At 43.2% G+C, this 17,881-nt stretch overlaps 1 protein-coding gene and 1 non-coding gene across 4 annotated transcripts in view; both read right to left on the minus strand.

The window, feature by feature from the left end:
* The window catches only part of LOC126267356 (titin-like), a 548,344-nt gene that overhangs the window by 330,243 nt on the left and 200,220 nt on the right, over positions 1 to 17,881 (minus strand). The window lies entirely within an intron of this gene.
* Trnas-cga (transfer RNA serine (anticodon CGA)) lies at positions 8,388 to 8,462 on the minus strand. Its single transcript has one exon. It is a non-coding gene; the product is annotated as a tRNA-Ser (tRNA).

A 17,881-nucleotide genomic window follows, 5' to 3' on the forward strand; every position in this document is an offset into this window, starting at 1 on the left:
ATACTTAGCGATGTTCAATTCACTGAGGATATTGCAGCCAGCAATGGCAACAGCCACAACGACGTACAGAATGAGGCGAGAGTTCTTGTGTTATATGCCAGTCACTGCAAGGCCGAAAATTTTCATCCTGTACTAAGACTTGGAAGCACAGATACGCAGTGTCAGTTGGTCATTTGGTGGGATCGCAAATTGGGTCCACCAGTGACTGATACGATACGATGGAAAATTCAACCTCCTGGAGCACAGAATGAGACAGACTAGTAATAAAATGTTGAGGAAAGAGCCGCTAAGGATCAGCCACGCGATGACTAGTCAGTCAGTCAGATGATCTACCCGTCAGTCAGTGAGCAATGTGAGCAGAAGAGAAAGTGAGTTCACTGTGATGAGACGGTGAACAGGCAATCGGAGGAATCAGAAGAGACAATCCGTTTACCTTCCGAAGACATGCAGCCCTAATGTCGACTCAGTCTGGGTTTGAGTCAGATTGCTGCTTTCATTGCGATGTCTTTGTTCTTTTGTGACATATTCATTTTCCATTCAGTTTCGAATGGACCTCCTTATGATCCGGTATTTGAATCTTCAAGCATCCGATTGCACTTCGTTGTGTGACCTCGGCCCCCAAATATTATACTAAAGCATCTTCTGCGAGACAATTGCTGCAAACAATAGTCACCGAAAGCATAAACCCAGCAATACCGTATCGGCGCCCGAGGGATTAAGCCATCCAGGAAGGAAGATGGAACGATTAAACAGTCCACGGCGTTGCCACAAAGCCAAAGAACGCAGAAGATGATACCTGCTGACTGTCAGGCTGCCGCCACACAAACAATGAGGGGTGATCGACGCATCGCACCAATGTTACTTCTGCTGCAATTGGCTTCATGAAAAACTAACTCCATTGTGTGGTCAGACGACTACTCATCTCCCCCCCCCCCCCCCGCCCCCTCCAATTCATGCCCGAATTACTCAATCAAGTCTAATCAACATTAAGATTCATATTTGTACTGATGATGTAATAATAAATGTAAATGTTTCCATGTTTTAATCCTTCAACTGATTTGTTTTACTACAGGTGTTACTGATTTCATCGACCGTAGACACTATTAGACTGTCACAAAATATCAGTTGCATCATCTAGTCTAATATGGCTGTCTTCACAAAGTGCAATGCCTCAACAGCACAAAATTGGTGGACTTCGCCAGCCTATGTTTTAGTGAACTATCCACCACATCATTTTCAACTTGAAACACTGCTACATGCTCTTTTAAATGAATTTGTGCTGGTTACCGTAACACACCTCTCGAACACCGGAATTTCACATAACCTGAGCTATTTCGGTGGCCTGGCAAACACGGAGTCCAAATGTGATCTTCACTACCTGTATCTTCTAAATACGCTTGTGTTACAAGCAGCGAAATCTATACCACGTAAACCAGTGGAGTAACTGCTATGACATTAAAAACATTCAGTTTTTATCATGCATACACTACATATTTTGCTACTGCTAAATTTCTACTTAAGTGTTTCACTTCTTCTGTCAATTAGTGAATGTACAGCTATTTCGTCGAACATTAAATATTGTAACACAAGTGTAAACATAAAATTGTTCGTATTTTAGTGTTGCAAATAATCTTTAAATGAATAATATAGATTAGTTTCTTAGAACTCTTGCACTCTATTAAGTGTAAGATTATTATTATTAAATTGTCTAAAACTATTGTCAGTTTTGTAATATCAACCAGACTCCTTAGTTTTCATAAATCTTCCAATTCTCGACATGTGGTGTACGGAGCCTTTGTGTATCTTACCTTGCGTCTCATTCTCACCTTTAAATTACTGAATCTCTTGCATCAGTTTGTCAAAAAAGTTACGTCGTTTCAAATGAAACATATAACTGAAGTTATATTTTGAAACTGACTTAATTTCAGGATTTACATAATCAGACTGTACAAAAAAGGAAGCGTAACTGCTATATGCAAAGTTATTCCTTCCTACGACAGTATTTGTCGTTGTTCAGCTCCGCTACGTTGTATTACTGCAGCAGATAACAACATATTTCCCTATAGCTATAAATTCTTATGCAATAATTTTATTTTTAACCTTACTAAAAACTAATATAAGAAACACTGATCAGATACTTTCTAGAAAGTGGAAATAAACAAATTTACTATAAACATAAAAATAATACCAGAACCTTTCAGAAAGTTCAATGTGTAAATATTGTGACACTTAACATTCAAAACTAAACAATTCTATAAGCATTATAAAATTCTGGATACAGTACGAGTAAAGTACATAATTAAGTGATTTTATTTTGTGAGTACGTTTCTAAAGTATCCTACATCGTTACTACTCTTAATATGCCAGTTCTAACATACGCTACGGCTGGTAAAGTGTAGTTATACACTACTTAGTTTTCAACGGATAGCTTTCCAAGGCTAATACAACGCGCCTTGCATCAATTATACTACTATTTTTCTATTATTAACTACTGCTTTTCTGTTACTAAAAATACATCGCTCGCTATTCTACTCCTGATAAATGCATCTAAGTTTATGCTAAGCAAATACTTTGTAGTTCAGTTATGGTGTTCAAGCAATGGTGATTGCGCCTGTCTGACTGAAGGCAGTAATTTTCAATACAGTTATTCATGTTAATGTTTCTCGTTCTTCTTTTCTTCAGTCACATAATATGAAAAGATTATTTTTAGGAGGTCTCCCTTTTCCTTAAACCATTCAGAGACATGAAGTGCATGCAAGCAACGTAGAAACAACACAGTAAAACAGCACGAAACGAAAATAATAATTTTCAAAAAGAAATCCGGAAAGCTTTCCCCCATAATAAATTAAACACAGCATGAATCGCAGCTAATTTCAGGCACATTACGTGGTAAAATTTTGAGTGAGCTAATCAATCGGGTACTCCGTAGACAAGATATGTTTCCTCCCTGATTGAAATTTAAACATGGACAGCTAGGACAACAGCATATTAGCAAAAGCAACATTTATCATTTATTCCGAGCTGCCTTCAGTGCAAAAATGTAGCAAACTCACCTCTGCTCGTCAGACCAGCGACGTCTCAAAAGTATCAATAATCTGAGTATTGAGATAAGTACTGTGTTTCCAGATGGTGCAGGACATTCTGGAGCCCGTTTTTTCTGAGCACTGTCGAAACTGCGACTATTTATTTATTTATTTATTTTTATTACATCGCAGACAAATGATCTTTCTATGGCTTTTAACAAACATCACGCTCTTGTTCGGTAGTTTCCGACGTACACTGACGAACCAAAACAGTACGACCACCTGCTTAATACCTTGTTTCTCCGTCTTTGGAACGAAATACATCACTGATACAGCGTATAAGGAATCCTAGTTTGTTGTAGGTTTGTGGAGGTATGTGGTATTAGATCTCCACGCTCAGGTCAAGTAATTCACGCAAATTACTGACCGCTGACTTGCGTTCGCGGTGATGACGTCCGATAGCTACCCAGATGGATTTGGTCGCCGAGTCATCAATGTGAGTTAAATGTAACACTCTAACCAATCTACCACGGTTTTGGCTCCGAGACACGGACAGTTATACTGCTGAAAGACGAGAACGCCGTCGGGGAAGACATCAAGCATGAACGGATGCAAATGGTTCGCAGCCGTCAGCGTGTCATCGATTACTACCGCAGGTCCCATGCAAGCGCAAGAGAATGTTTCCCCTAATGTAATACTACTCCCACTTCGTCCGTGGGGCGGTGCACGTTTCGAACGGCCGTTAAGTTCGGTGGCGGCGTTTGTGGAGACGACCATCGACCTAATGTAGCAAAAATGTGATTCACCAGAAGAGCAGACAAGTTTCCATTGGTCGAAGGTCGAATCCCGATGGTCTTGTGCCCACTGCAATCGTAATTGACGATGTCGTCGTGTCAACATGTGAACATGTAGTGGTGGTCTGCTAAGGAGCTTCATGTTCAACAACATACAACGATCGGTGTGCTCCGAAATACTTGTGCTTGCACCAGAATTGTGCTCTTTCCGCAGGGATGCCACAGATCACCATCTATCCCATTTTACAGAGCAGACAAGCCCCCGAACAACACGTCCTACGAAGAGTCGTGGATGTCCAACCATTCAGCAAATTGTGATAGTTTCACTGTATTTCTACCTCTTTCCGTAGACGCTCACGACAATAGCACATGAACATTCGATCAGCAACGCAGTTTTCGAGATGCTCGTTCACAAACTCTGCGTAATAATGATAATAATAATAATAATAATAATAATAATAATAATAATAATATGCCCTTTGTCAAAGTCCGTTATCTCAATGGATTTCCCCATTTGCAGCCCATATGTCTGCTCGGCGTACATACTTTTGTTACCGCTTCACGTGCCCGCCACGCCACCAGCCACCAGGCGACATCCAACGTCGTGGAGAGAAGTGATCGTAATGTTTTGTCTGATCAGTGTATTTCAGATATTAAAGGCAAATGGTCTAAGACGTGTTACCCTACTGCTATCATTGTAATTTTCACATTGGGAACGCTCCCTGCAGCAGCAGGCAGCATTAAAGGAAATAACTTACAGGATGAACCTAAAATCTACCAGAGTTGCGCATGTTGTTAAGAACACTTTTTCAGTATTCTTTTGATATAAAGGGACCTGCGGTCTGCAGTGACTCGTTACGTGGTAACTCTGGTTCTTTTGAGCGGTCGGCCGGTGTGGCCGAACGGTTCCAGGCGCTTCATTCTGGAACCGCGCGACCGCGACGGTCGCAGGTTCGAACCCTGCCTCGGGCACGGATGTGTATGATATCCTTAGGTTAGTTATGTTTAAGTATTTCTAAGTTATAGGGGACTGATGACCTCCGATGTTAAGTCCCATATTGCTGAGCGCCGTCTTTTGAGCGTAACCGCCATTTGTCTTTGTTGCTGTATTGCTCTGAAAATTTCCACACAGCGGTGCGAGTCCGCAGCTCGTGGTCTAGTGGTTAGCGTTGCTACCTCTGGATCACGGGGTCCCGAGTTCGATTCTCGGCCGGGTTGGGGATTTCCTCTTCCCGGGGACTGGGTGTTTTGTGTTGCCCTCATCATTCCATCATCATTGATGAAAGTTGCTAGATTGGAGTGTGTACACAACGGGAATGTGTATGGGTGCTGATGACCGCGCAGTTGAGCGCCCCACAAACCAAACATCATCATCACAAAAAAAAATTGTTCAAATGGCTCTAAGCACTAAGGGACTTAACATCTGAGGCCATCAGTCCCCTAGACTTAGAACTACTTAAACCTAACTAATCTAACGACATCACACACATCCATGCCCGAGGCAGGATTCGAACCTGCGACCGTAGCAGCAGCACGGTTCCGGACTGAAGCGCATAGAACCGCTCGGCCACAGAGGCCGGCTCATCATCACGGAAGTGCGAAGTTGGTTAGTTGATAAATGCCCGCTTTACTCTTCGTCCTTGAGCTTGCATTCAGAACTGCTTGTCTCTGTCTCAGGTTTGTTTTTCCCGCAATGTTAGTTGTCCGTCAAAATTGATGAACAGGCTTACTGAAGACTTGGCCGATATGCACATCATTTGTGGATTCGCTGAATGCAGTGGAAGAGCGCTAAACCGACACTATGCTGAGCTTTTTCCACCAGGTACGGCGACCAAGTCAGAGCACTTTTAAACCTGTGTTTTGTGTTGTGCGTTTCGGTGATTCCATATTATAAGCTCCTTCACTATTGTGCAGTAGTTCCAGATAAACAAAGGAAATTAGAATAACAAACAGAATAAATCACAATTACAGTATTTCTCTGTAACTGAACTCCGAAATTTCGTTCGTTGTGTTCGGTTTCACTGTTTGTAAGAATAGTTCTTTCGCTCTACATACGACGTGCAAATTGCTGCTGTACCTAACCGTTTAGCGGAAGCAGACTACGAGGGAGGGTGATAATGTTCTCAGGCGGGGTATCATGGCTTGTCTGGAACTACGACGGAGTAATGTCTGAATCTGAAACAAATCCTTCTCCGCTGGAAATCAGGCAAAACGTAGGGAAAGCGAGCGCTGTGAAGTGTGAAGGCAAGGACGCGACAGCGGGGCGCCTACCGCGGCCTGGTACAGGGGCGGCGCTTCAATCAACGGCGTTTGGCTTGTGTTCTGTCAGTACAACGCGCCTAGACAAGTATCGCCACGATATGCGAAGTAGTTTTCGTTATGTGGCATGTAAAATGAGTCATTTTGTGTGCGATCATAAAATTTCGCCGGCCGGAGTGGCCGAGCGGTTCTAGGCGCTTCAGTCTGGAACCGCGCGAACGCTACGGTCGCAGGTTCGAATCCTGCCTCGGTCATGGATGTGTGTGACGTCCTTAGGTTAGTTAGGTTTAAGTAGTTCTAAGTTCTAGGGGACTGATGACCTCAGAAGTTAAGTCCCATAGTGCTCAGAGCCATTTGAACCCATAAAATTTCTGCCTGTAACCGGTGTTTGAGGATGGATGGTAAATATTTTGGGAAGTAGGAGTATAGTCTACCTGGAATAAAACATCACATATAACATTTTTTATGAGATAGAGAGTTACAGCTGGTCGCAGAGACAAGTTTTCATTTCGAATGTTTGTATTCCAGTTGCTATGGGTTTATTTATCGAGTGTTTTTTTCGGATAAAAAATGACGAATTTGCCGCTATGACATCCGTGTACGGGTTTAGCGATGGAAACGCTGCAGTTAAGTGTAGAGAATACCGTGGACAGTTACCTACATTACATTAATATTATACTTTTTCCGTAGGTCATGAATACGACATTTCGTAATGATATTGAACTTGTCAGTAGAACATGAGGTTTCTTTACACCATTTTTTTCTTTCTTTTTTACACTTACTACATCATATCTACATCTATTGAGTGGAGGGGTTTCATTCAGAAATTCTTTTAATTTGTTTTTAAATTCTGTTTGGCTGTCTGTGACTTATAATGCTATTTCGTAAATGACCAAAGATTTTTGTGGCAGCGTAATTCACCACTTTCTGTGCCAAAGTCAGATTTAATCCAGATCAGTGAAGATCATCCTTTCTTCTAGTGTTCTAGCTATGCACTTTGCTATTATTTTTGAATTGGTATGGGTTATTAATAACAAGTTTCATAAGTGAATAAATGTATAAGGTGATGTGAATATCCCGAACTCTTTAAATAGATGCCTGCATGAAGATCTTGGGTGGGCTCCAGCCATTACTCTGATTACCCGCTTTTGTGCAACCAATACTTTTTTCTTAATGATGAGATGCTATATGAAAATATATGATGGTATATGAAAGCAGTGAGTGGAGGATATGGAGGAGGATATTGGTGTTTAACGTCCCGTCGACAACGAGGTCATTAGAAACAGACCGTTCGGTTAATCCCGAGCGGCTGTGTTTCTTCCAGTTGATTTCTCATCAAGGCACACACCCAGAAATTTTGGGTATTCTGCCTTAGTAACAGACTTCTGTTCAAAGTCTATATTCATTAACAGTGTTATGCCATTTATTGTAGACAACTGAATATACGGTGTTGCTCAAAATTTAGTGACAGTTCATTTGCAGAGAACCACTTAATAATTGTTTTGAAAAACATGACTTACAATTTCCTCAGCTTTGCTTCTCCATGATGCCACAGTAGAGTGGCAAGTCATTAATATATATTAAGAACAGTAAGGGAGCCAAGATTGAACCATGTGGGACACCAGTCTTGATACCTCCCCAGTCAGAGGTCTCTGATGATTTTTTTCTGACTACCTGTACTATTAATTTCAACCTTCTAGACTCTTTGTGTTAAATATGAATTAAACCGTTTGTGCACTGTCCCACTTACACCACAATACTTAAGCTTATCTAGAAGAATTTCACGATTCACACAGTCAGAAGCCTTTGAGAGATCACAAAAAATCCCAATGGGTGATGATCGGTCATTCAGAGCGTTTGATATATGTTCATTAAAAGCATATATATAGCATTTTTTGTTCAAAAGTTTTTGCTAAAACCGAACTGACATTTTGTTTGTATCCAGAATGAGATTTTCACTCTGCAGCGGAGTGTGCGCTGATATGAAACTTCCTGGCAGATTAAAACTGTGTGCCCGACCGAGTCTCGAACTCGGGACCTTTGCCTTTCGCGGGCAAGTGCTCTACCAGCTGAGCTACCGAAGCACGACTCACAGCCGGTACTCACAGCTTTACTTTCGCCAGTACCTCGTCTCCTACCTTCCAAACTTTACAGAAGTTCTCCTGCGAGACATGCAGAACTAGCACTCCTGAAAGAAAGGATATTGCGGAGACATAGCTTAGCCACAGCTTGGGGGATGTTTCCAGAATGAGATTTTCACTCTGCAGCGGAGTGTGCGCTGATATGAAACTTCCTGGCAGATTAAAACTGTGTGCCCGACCGAGACTCGAACTCGGGACCTTTGCCTTTCGCGGGCAAGTGCTCTACCAACTGAGCTACCGAAGCACGACTCACGCTCGGTACTCACAGCAATATCCTTTCTTTCAGGAGTGCTAGTTCTGCATGTCTCGCAGGAGAACTTCTGTAAAGTTTGGAAGGTAGGAGACGAGGTACTGGCAGAAGTAAAGCTGTGAGTACCGGGCGTGAGTTGTGCTTCGGTAGCTCAGTTGGTAGAGCACTTGCCCGCGAAAGGCAAAGGTCCCGACTTCGAGTCTCGGTCGGGCACACAGTTTTAATCTGCCAGGAAGTTTCATTTTGTTTGTAGTGTATTTTTACAAGTATAAGAAGCTACTCTTGAATATATTACTTTTTCAAGAATTTTGAATAAAGCTGTCGGAAGTGAGAGTGGGCGGTAGCTGTTACCATCAGACCTATCCCCCCATTTATGCAATGGTTTAACAACAGCACATATCAGTCTATCTGGCAAATGCCCTGTTTCAGTGAGCTACTACATATACGGCTGAGAATCCTACTTATCTCTTGGAAACAAGCTCTTAGTACTTTCTTGGAAATGCACTCAATTCCATGTAAACTTTCACATTTGAGTGACTTTATTATTTCAGTAGGAGCTGTGGGATGAATTTCTATTTTATCAAACTGCACAGGTATTGCCTCTTCCATACACAGCATTGCATTTTGCTAATGAACAGCTGGATCCCATTTTCTCTACCACTTAAAAATGATTATTAAATTTATTTGTTTCTGATATTTTTGTTACAATCTTTTCATTAGCTTTGATAGAAATACAGTCTTCCTGTGGTCTCGATTGCCGTGTTCCCTTTTACTGATATTCCAAACTGTTTTAATTTTATTATCAGAAGTGATAATCTTAGGCATAATGCACATACTTCTGGCCTTTTAATAACCTATCTTCATACACTGTAGCAGTTTGCTGGGGCAGGCAAAACTGTTTCAGAGCACACAGTTCATTGTACATTGTTGAATGTGGAGCTCCGCAGCAGACCACCCTTATGTGTTCAATCGTTCACTTAAGGAAATCGTTAGTTACGATTGCACTGGACACGGGACCATCGGGATTCGGCCGTAGATCAATGGAAACGTGTCGGCTCTTCTGGTGAATCACATTTTCGCTGCACTAGGTTGACGTTCGTCTTCTTCACAAACGACTTAATCGAGATGAACGTCTCGGAACGCGCAGCGCGCCACGGATGGGCTGGTGGAAGCAATGTTGTAATATGGGAGACATTCTCCCATGGGACCTGTGCTAGTAATCGAAGGCAAGCTGAGAGCTGCGAACCATCTGAAACCCTTCACGCTTGATATCTTCCGCGATGTCATTTTTCAATAGTATAAATGTCCTGTCTCGGTGTCAGAATCGTGCTACAGTGGTTTGAGGAGCATTATAGTGAACTCACGTTGATGTCTCAGCGACCAAATTCGCCTGATGTAAATCCTATGGAGCGCATGTGGATCGTTACCGGGTACCATCACCGCGTAAGTAAATCAGCGGCCCGTTATTTTCGCGAATTACATGACCTGTGCGTAGATATCCAAATCCACATACCTTCACAAACATACGAAAGAATTGTCGGATCGCTGATACGCAGAACTAGTGATGTGTTTAATTCCAAAGGCAGACAAACAAGCTATTAAGCAGGTGGTCATAACGTTTTGGCTCACTAGTATACATTTGTCACTATCCGATGCATGTCTACTGGTTGGCTCTGAGCACTATGGGACTCAACTGCTGTGGTCATCAGTCCCCTAGAACTTAGAACTACCCAAACCTAACTAACCTAAGGACATCACACACATCCATGCCCGAGGCAGGGTTCGAACCTGCGACCGTAGCAGTCGGACTGCGCGCCTAGAACCGCGAGACCACCGCGGCCGGCTGTCTACTGGTATTTTTACTTCAGCAGGAATGAGAAGAAGAACAGTACGTTGATTCTGTTTGGATGTACTCGGAAATAACGGCACCACAGTTCACGTTTCCGCGTTTGCCGCACGCATGTTGGAAAGACACGAATGCCACACTCAAATCTTGCCTACGGTTCGGAGCTTACACACTCCGCTACGGTCCATACTCGCTGCAGCAAGGCCCTCAAACGGAAACTGTTTAATCACCCCTTATATCGGTTGGTTATAATTAAACTTTCCCTGTTTCACACGTTATAACACGGAAACTAATTACCGTACGAATACCAAACTTGGTAGCATTGTTGACAAGGACATGAGGAAGAGTAATAATGCAGAGTCAATCCAATTGAAACACTTTTCATGTGCTGCTACGGTACTTCATACCATTACATACCGGTACTACTACTGCAACAAAAGGGGCTCAACAATGCGCCCATCGGTGTCTTGAAAAGTCTGGAAGCGCAGGACTGCATTCTGCACAGCAGAACGAAACATGTCTATAGGTATGCTGGCTACCTCTCTTTATACGGTGCGCTTCAGACCAGCACATGTGTTAACGTTCCCCTGGTAAAGCCTGTCCTTCAGGTAGCCCCACAATCAGAAATCACTGGGAGAGAGCAGGTGATCGTGCCGGCCAAGCATTTGGAAAAGATCGGCTGATGACTCGACCGTTTCGGAGATTCTGGTGAACTTCACGAGCGATGAGCACTGGGGCCCCATCCAGCATGAAAAATGTTGAGTTCAATGCGACTCTCTCCTGTATGGCTGAGCAGTAACACTGGATAGTCACACTGCACGTCCTTGAGGGCCAACCTGTTCAAAAAACAATGGGTCAATGATGAACGTAGCCCTGAAGACACACCATATGGTGACACTTTCACCGTACAATGGAACTTCATGCACGGTGACAGGAGGTGAAGATCCCCACACTCGGCAATTCTGTGTGTTCACCTCACTCCATCAGAGAAAAATGAGCTTCGCCTGACCCTAGTATGGTCCTCATCAGTTTCAATCCTTCCGAGAAAGTTCAGAGCGAAGTCATCATGTCGTTTGCGTCCTGTGGTACAAGCTGCTGTACGATATGGATCGTGTACGGAAAACCATTTCAGAATGGTACGAAGCACCTTCCGTACAGTGGACCTCGGGATATTCAACTGCCGTGACACGTCACGTACGCTGCCTGAGATTCCGGATTGCGCGCAGCGTTTTCCGAGATAGTAACAGCGATTTCATCAACTACCTGTGGTGCAACCGGTCATCGGCCTTTTCCCGGAGCGACACCCAGTACTCCAGTTGATTGGAACACCATCATACTCTACACAGTAGGTGGAGAAAGAGGGCCCTTCCGTAATCCTTTCAGTCGACGGTATTCTCGAAGTGAAGCTGCATTGCCGTTGTTTTCAAAATAGAGCTTCACCAATAATGCCCTGTTCCTTTTGTCCATGTTCATGTTGACACTTCAACAAGTGCACTGCGACTGGTCATGTGAGACTATGAATCACAATGACTCAACACGGCACCTGACACATAGTTGGAACTGGGCGATGACACTATGATGCATGGAAATCATGCCTCCCATTCTCTGGACATCAATGCTACCAAGTTTGGTACTCGTACGTTAATTAGTTGCCGCGCTGTAGCGTGTTAAATAGGGAAAGTTTAATTATAGCCACCCGGTACTTCCCACACCGCGTCACTTGTCCGTAAGTTCACCGGCCGGCAATCGATGTCTCGCCGGGCGGTGGTCATAACCTTTCGCTCAGGAACTCACTGATATGACTTGTCTGTGTTTCAATCCTTTCAACTGCCGCAAGATTAGCCTATGAAATCACATTAATTACTAATTGTTGTTGTTGTTGTGGTCCTCAGTCCTGAGACTGGTTTGATGCAGCTCTCCATGCTACTCTATCCTATGCAAGCTTCTTCGTCTCCAAGTACTTACTGCAACCTACATCCTTCTGAATGTGCTTAGTGTAGTCATCTCTTGCTCTCCCTCTGCGATTTTTGCCCTCCACTACTAAATTGGTGATCCCTTGATGCCTCAGAACATGTCCTACCAACCGATCGCTTCTTCTAGTCAAGTTGTGCCACAAGCTCCTCCTTAATTCTATTCAATACCTCCTATGTGATCTACCCATCTAATCTTCAGCATTCTTCTGTAGCACCATATTTCGAAAGCTTCTATTCTGTTCTTGTCCGAACTATTTATCGTCCATGTTTCACTTCCATACATGGCTACACTCCATACAAATACTTTCAGAAAAGACTTCCTAACACTTCAATCCATACTCGATGTTAACAAATTTCTCTTCTTCAGAAACGTTTTCCTTGCCATTGCCAGTCTACATTTTATATCCTCTCTACTTCGTCCATCATCAGTTATTTTGCTCCCCAAATAGCAAAACTCCTTTACTACTCTAAGTGTCTCATTTACTGATATAATTCTCTCAGCATCATCCGACTTAATTCGACCACATTCCATTATCCTCGTTTTGCTTTTGTTGATGTTCATCTCATATCCTCCTTTCAAGACACTATCCATTCCGTTCCACTTCTCTTCCAAGTCCTTTGCCGTCTCTGACAGAATTACAATATCATCGGCGAACCTCAAAGTTTTTATTTTTATTTATTTATTTATTTATTTATTTATTTATTTATTTTTTGCTAGAAACGTAGGATTGCTCTTCCTTAATCTTTAGGGTCAGTATTGCCTCACGTGTTCCAACATTTCTACGGAATCCAAACTGATCTTCCCCGAGGTCGACTTCTACCAGTTTTTCCATTCGTCTGTAAAGAATTCGCGTTAGTAATTTGCAGCTGTGACTTATTAAACTGATAGTTCGGTAATTTTCACATCTGTCAGCACCTGCTGTCTTTGGGACTGGAATTATTATATTCTTCTTGAAGTCTGAGGGAATTTAGCCTCTCTCATACATCTTGGCCACCAGGCTGTCAGTAGGTCTAATGGAAAGTTGTCTACTCCCGTGGCCTTGTTTCTACTCAGGTCTTTCAGTGCTCTGTCAAACTCTTCACGCAGTATCATATCTGCCATTTCATCTTCATCTACATTCTCTTACATTTCCATAATATTCCCCTCAAGAACATCGCTCCTGTATAGACCCTCTGTACACTTCTTCCACCTTTCTGCTTTCCCTTCTTTGCTTAGAACTGGGTTTCCATCTGAGCTCTTGATATTCATGCAAGTGGTTCTTTCTGCAAAGGTCTCTTTAATTTTACTGTAGGCAGTATCTATCTTACCCCTCGTGAGATAAGCCTCTACATCCTTACATTTGTCCTCTAGCCATCGCTGCTAAGCCATTTTGCACTTCAAACACACGAAATTAAAGAAAAAAAATGAGCTCTTCGGAATACCTTCCTCAACCATTCGTTAAAGTGTTAATTTCAAATTTATGTTCAGTTCTCTACGGCTGTTTGTGGAATAAGGCTTCACAACCGCACTTGGCGTTGGCCGAGCAAAACCGGTGTGGCTGCAGACGCGATCTCGTCTGAGGACGAGACGCCCTCAAAGATGCGAGCGAGGCGTCGGAAGCGCGCGCCTCGGCGCCCGGCATCCACGCTAATCACGTGTTCGGTATGCGGCCCATAACAAACAATGCGCCGGTATGAGAGGGAGGGGGCAGGAGCGACTCAGTGACGTCAGCGTCGCGCCGGCGGCCGGCCGTGCGCTGCATCCAGACAGCCGCCTTTCCCACCGTGGCCGCCAGGGCGGGCGCGGTTTGTATTCTGGCTCCCGGGACCACGTCGTACCCTTAAAGCCGTCCTCACACGGGGCGGGCGTGAAAGCGAACTTGGGCATGGAGATGGTCGAGGTTTGTGACGTCGAACGTGAAATTTCACTTTCCAGAGTGTTCCCAAACGTCAAAGGCCAAATCAGACTTGTCAGATTTTAGCTTCATGGAGAGGCTTCTGATGAAAGTGATTCAGTATCACATTTACGCCACAAGTAGAACTTAGAAGATACCATACTGGACTGCGTCGTCTGCAATTGAAGCTCAGAGGTAAGAATGTGGGAACCTCAGTTAATTATAGTGTAGGCACATAGGGGAACTCACGCAAGAAAACACTAGCGCAGTATTATCTAACGTAGCTTACTTGCAAATAGCTTAATACTGTACGTTATGTATTGTTTACATTTTTTTCATAGAGACGCGTATTTCCCTTTTTGTCCCACCCACGGACAGAATAGGACAAGGGAATTTTTGTGAAATTTTCGAATAAATGTTGAAATTATTACACACATCATCTTAAAACAAAGACTTAAACAGTGAACACCGAGGAATATGTAATCTTCAAAATATCGTTAATGACGAGAAAATATTTAAATATCATTTGAAAAATGTGCAGCCATTTTGCTATTGCTCGTGCACCAGATGTATTTTCTGTCTTGCGAACGGACAACATAGGATTCCTAGTAGTAAATCCTATAACCCAATCCTACACAGCTAGATACGTTTCTTTGTCAAATTTTGGTGGTAACCCATCTGCTATCTGATAGGCTAATGACACGACATCAAGATTCTTCATGTCTGCTTTCCATTGATTTCAGGTATGCAAACAGCTTGTGTTTTGTACTGCAGGTAGCATATTTTTTTTTTAATTTTTCATCTGATTTGTCAACTATCTAGTCGGGATTATTCTTAGCTTTATGAATGTATCTTTCCTAAGTTTATTTGAGAACGTTAAATTCCTTGGACGCTTTTAAAACTCCCATTTTGGAACACAAAAGGCTAAAACTGTGATTTCCACTGATTTGATATGCAAGTGTTGTATATGAGTTCCTCTAATGTAAATTCACACTATGTGGAAATCAGGGAAAAAAGGAGAATGTTTAGTCTGAAATCCATTTAAATCAAAAAATGAAGGAACAGAAAGTTAAAATAGCCCGTTCTGCTACGTCCCGTTTCGCTTCTGGAGTACATTTCAGGCTAACAACTTTCACGCAGCATAATAATTGAAGGATTTAAACGTATTATGCAACCACCGTACAGCGAATGGCATGCACTTTAATATTACATGTCATTTAAGGGTGTACTATTAAGAATTAACGGTTTATCTTGTTTTTAAATTTATCAAATGTTGTAAAAACACAACTGGAAAATGTAGTACACTCGGTCACTTACATGTCGCACCGAGCGAGGTGGCGCACTGGTTAGTGGACTGAACTGGCATTCGGGAGGACGACGGTTCAGGCCCGCGTCCGGCCATCCTGATTTAGATTTTCCGTGATTTCCCTAAATCGCTTCAGACAAATGCCGGGATGGTTCATTTGAAAGGGCACGGCTAACTTCCTTCCTCAGCCTTCCCTAAACCGATGGGACCGATTACCTCGCTGTTTGGTCCACTCCCTCCGAATCAACCAACCAACCAACAAGTCGCACTGTAAATCAAGTCAAAATGAGTGTCGCACTTACCCTTCCCTTCAGAGACACAGCTACTTGTCTCTAAAATAGACTCCACCGTCTAGAAAACAGCACAATAACCTCATGCCATGACCCACGGTCCGCACGGCTTCCTCCCCGTCAGAGGTTCGAGTTCTTCCTCGTGTGTGTGTGTGTGTGTGTGTGTGTGTGTGTGTGTGTGTGTGTGTGTGTGTGTATGTATGTAGTCCTTAGCGTAAGTTAGTTTAAATTAGATTAAATAATGTGTAAGCTTAGGGACCGATGACTTCAGCAGTGCTTTTGGCACAAGATGAAGAAGACATTCAATATATCACCAGAAAATTAGTAGTCATCATGAATAATACAAAACACATGGTAATAGGAGGTAACAGGTATCAAGATTTGACACTGAAAGAAGGGATAGGGACGACTAAGCACATTGAAGAGTACAAATATCTAGGAGAACAAACTACACAAGGTGTTAAATAAGATGAGGAAATTAATTCAAGAATAAATTCTCGTAAGTTCACTACTGGAACATTACACGAAATTTTATCGCACCAATAAATTAGAAAGGACACCAAACAAAAGATCTTCAGAACACTAATTCGAATCATTATAACATTTGGATCAGAAGTATGGATAGCTAAATCCCAGTTAATGAAGAGATTGATCACAATTGAGAAGGAGTTCTGGAGATGGTCTGCACGGATGTTATGTGTCAACTAGAGCGCTCTCCATTCAGGAGTGGGTTTGGTCGATTTTGTAAGCCTGCCCGGCAATATCAGCCATTGAATTCTAAACCTGTGTGGTGATAGAATGATGCATATATTACGACATGAGTTGGTAAAAATTGAAGCTGAAGGGATAGCGGAATGGAAGGATCTTAGTCGTAGGCCTAAACTGACTAAATAAAGACAAGGCATTATTGATGTGTACTGCAGCAGCCACCTGACATGAAGAAGGCAGCTTCTGGAAAGCGACAGGAATGGCAAAAGCTGGAAACCGTTCTTAGGGTTGGTGGCCGAAATCCCAACAATGAAATACACGATAGGAGAAGATAAAAAAAAAAATGAAAATGTGCGTATAGCATCGTTGGCCGGGAGGCCCCATTCGGGGAAGTTCGGCCGCCAAATGCAAGTCTTATTTCATTCGAGGCCACGTTGGGCGACTTGCGCGCCGGTGATGAGGATGAAATGATGAGGACAACACAACAACCAGTCCACGAGCGGCCGGGAATCGAGCCCGGGCCCGCTTACATGGGAGGTAAGCACGTCACCACCCACCTAAGCAGGCGGACAGGAGACGGTATTAGACCGGATTACCGATGACAACGAGATCAGCTAGATGGTCGAGACGGATGTCACACTATGAGTTACAGCCTAACAGTTTATAAGCATCAGCTGCGATCAGTATGTCTAGAGAATATTCGCTGAAATATCTACGTCTACGTAAATTTTCCACCGATGCCAGATTCAGATACACTTCTTGACCATTTTTGTTACCTCTCCCTCACGTTTTGAGTTACACTGACAAACCAAAACATTATGATCACTGCCCACCGCGGCGTTGGTTGCCGTCTCGTACGTTGCGGGCACGCATTGCCGTAACAAAAGTATTAAGCGGAGCAGACACGGACGGGGAATCGCCCTAGCGAAGATATAAGCTGCAAATGGGGAAATCCGTAGAGATAAGCGACTTTCACGAAGGGCAGATTTTTATTGCGCAGAACCTGTAAACGAGTATCACGGAAACGGCGAAGCTGGTCGAATGTCCACGTGCTACTGTCGAGAGTATCTACGGAAAGAGGCGGAAGGACAGTGAAACTACCCTTAGGCGCTAAATGGCTGGTCGACCACGACTCTTCTCAAAAGTGGGGTTCGGAGGTTTGTCTGCTCTGCAATGCAGGACAGGGGGTGGTCTGTGGCATCTCTACAGTCAGAGCACAATGCTGGTGCACCCACAAATGTTTCGGAGCACACCGTTCATCATACATTGTTGAACATGGAGCTGCGCTCCAGACCACCCATATGTGTTCACATCTTGACTCAAAGACACCCTCAGTTACGATTGCAGTGGGCACAGGATTATCGAGATTCGACCGTCGATTAACGGAAACGTGTCGTTGGGTGAATCACATTTCTGC

This window comes from Schistocerca gregaria, chromosome 4 (assembly GCF_023897955.1).
Source record: "Schistocerca gregaria isolate iqSchGreg1 chromosome 4, iqSchGreg1.2, whole genome shotgun sequence".
Taxonomy (NCBI): domain Eukaryota; kingdom Metazoa; phylum Arthropoda; class Insecta; order Orthoptera; family Acrididae; genus Schistocerca; species Schistocerca gregaria.